The sequence below is a fragment of the Sinocyclocheilus rhinocerous genome, unplaced genomic scaffold, assembly GCF_001515625.1.
Source record: "Sinocyclocheilus rhinocerous isolate Xijiao unplaced genomic scaffold, SAMN03320098_v1.1 scaffold6419, whole genome shotgun sequence".
NCBI lineage: Eukaryota > Metazoa > Chordata > Actinopteri > Cypriniformes > Cyprinidae > Sinocyclocheilus > Sinocyclocheilus rhinocerous.
In genome coordinates, this window is record NW_015661348.1 from 111,910 (window position 1) to 114,303 (window position 2,394).

At 41.4% G+C, this 2,394-nt stretch overlaps 1 protein-coding gene across 2 annotated transcripts in view; it reads right to left on the bottom strand.

Moving 5' to 3' along the window:
• LOC107726281 (prickle-like protein 1) overlaps positions 1 to 1,904 on the bottom strand; it is a 27,417-nt gene extending 25,513 nt beyond the window's left edge. For both annotated transcript variants that reach the window (XM_016535817.1, XM_016535815.1), the window contains exon 1: positions 1,750 to 1,904. The gene's annotated coding sequence lies outside the window, so the exon portion shown is untranslated. The remainder of the gene's footprint in view (positions 1 to 1,749) is intronic.
• Positions 1,905 to 2,394: the final 490 nt, after the last annotated feature.

Below are 2,394 nucleotides of genomic sequence, written 5' to 3' on the forward strand. Positions count from 1 at the left end.
GCAATTTCTATGCAATAAATATATATATTTTTTTTAAATGTCACTGTTAAAATGAGGTTTCCTCATATTTCCAGGTTTTCCAAGACTGTTGTTTTGTCTCATGTTAAGTTGAACCGTGTTAAACCACTGGAAGTCTAGTGGGCCTGGCTGAAAGCCTAAGAAGAAGAAAACAATAAAACAACACTAAAGATGTTTAAACGCACTGAGGACTGCCGTACACTAAATCATGGCTGATTTACCCTCGACTTCACTCTCTGCAGGCCTCACAGCACCAGCAGAGAGCGCCACGTCTCCACTACTTCACCTCACACTGACCAAGTGTAAAATCATTAAGACTTTACAGACTTTTTAAGAACCTGAGTTCAAATCAAAGAGCATGTAATGACCAGTAATTCTCTCAAGCACACGAACAGATCTGTCAGCTTCTGTGCATCCTCTCGATCTCATTTCAACAGTGCGAGGAGAGAATGTCTCTCAAAGCCTCGTGTCGGTGAACGCGTCTCCATATGGAAACCGAGTCCTGTTGACATTCACGGACCCCTGTGGGGCCCGATCTCTGCCAGCTGGCACAAGAGCGAACGGCTTCATAGATATCAGTGAAGATAAACCCCTACTGTATCGCGGTAAATCAGATTTCATCTTCTCTTCTGGCTCAAACTGTGGTGAAACAGGTAAACAGATTAAACATTCAGTCGATTTGTCAAGCCTGCCGTTCTGCGGTGGAATAGAAAAGAAGAAATTATGAAGATTCTTCATGCAGCATTTTTCCACACAATGAAGTCATGGCTATCATGACTAAAAATAACAAAAAACAGCTCAGAAGCACAAGGATCTTTAGAAGTTATATGAAGGATTTACATGAGGAACAGATGCAGATTTAAGCATTCGGATTCATAAATGGCATGTTGTTGATGTCAAACGCCATTGAATCACGAAGATCTGGGAGCTGCTGAGAATCTTCGATGACTTTTGGTCTGTTCTTCATGCACAGCTATCATATGAGTTCAGAATATATAGCGTGCGAGTGAACCAATCAACCAAGAACCTTTCATTGAACAGTTCTTAAAAAGACCGTTTTATTTTCCAATAATCTCAAGAAACTTCTTCCACTATAAAGAACCTTCTGTGCAATGGAGAGCTCTTCATGGAAGCATCAGTGCCAGCACTCAATAAAAGCTCCAGAGGTTTTCGCCGTGATGCCAAACATATCTGGTTCCTCAAAGAACCTGTCCTGAATCAGCAGAAGACCCGCGTTCTGCTAGTGTGCAGAAAATGTTCACAGTCCACTATTTTCTTTACCTTTTGTGCAATCAGGTTAAAAGTTATTGATGGAAACACATGTAAAGCAGCTTGATTTTTAAGACAGTCAGTGACGTGAAGCAGAAAGCATGAGGAGTTTAATGGAAACACTCTGAAGATGAGCATCAAAGCTCGAGATGGTGGATAATCCACAGAGCAGTTGTTTCTGAAGTGACAGGCACAGCTGAGTGAGTCCGGACTCTTGGACACACATGCAAGCAATGCTTTTGCGCGTTGCAGCGTTTCTGGCAACTTCACGGCGCTTTCTGAAACACGACCTGGATAGCGAGTTAGAAACAGAGCAGAAGCTCTCGGGACACTTTTTCCTTTACATTCAAACATCAAACGTCAAGCTTCACGAGACTCTCTCAGTGCGAAAATCACAAAAAGCCACCTTATGCATCCATTAGTCTTTCACACGCTTATTAAACGCCACACGTCAGAACTTACCCGAATATTTCGAGCCCTTTTTCAGCACAGATCCTGATTATTAGCAGAGCAGCTCCGCGTTCGCGCTCATCGCTGATCCGGGGCTTTACACTGCATATCTGAGCTGACACACACACACACACACACAGATGAGGTGGAATGAGTGTGTTTGTGAGAGTGTGTGTTGGGGAAGTTCGGGTCACGTGACGCGCGCACAGACGCGTGCCGCTTTAACAGATGCGTTCAGTGCGCGCAAACTCCTGTGTGTATGAAGTACCTAAATATCTTACTCCATTTGCTGATTATTGCATTTAATCCATGCTCATTTGTCTTTAGTCATACCCTATATATTACTCATTTTCTAATTAATTTGGATGGAAATCCATGCTGTATTATGCTGAATGTACAGTACACAACCCAGGGGCGTAGCCATCATTTCAGAAGTGAGGGGGACAGAAATGTTATATATATTAAAAAAAAAAATATATATATATATATATAACATTACAATACCAGTCCTACCAGTCAACAGTTTTTGAACAGTAAGATTTTTAATGTTTTTTAAAGAAGTCTCTTCTGCTCACCAGGCCTGCATTTATTTGATCTAAAGTACAGCAAAAGCAGTAATGTTGTGAAATATTTTTACTATTTAAAATAACTGCTTTC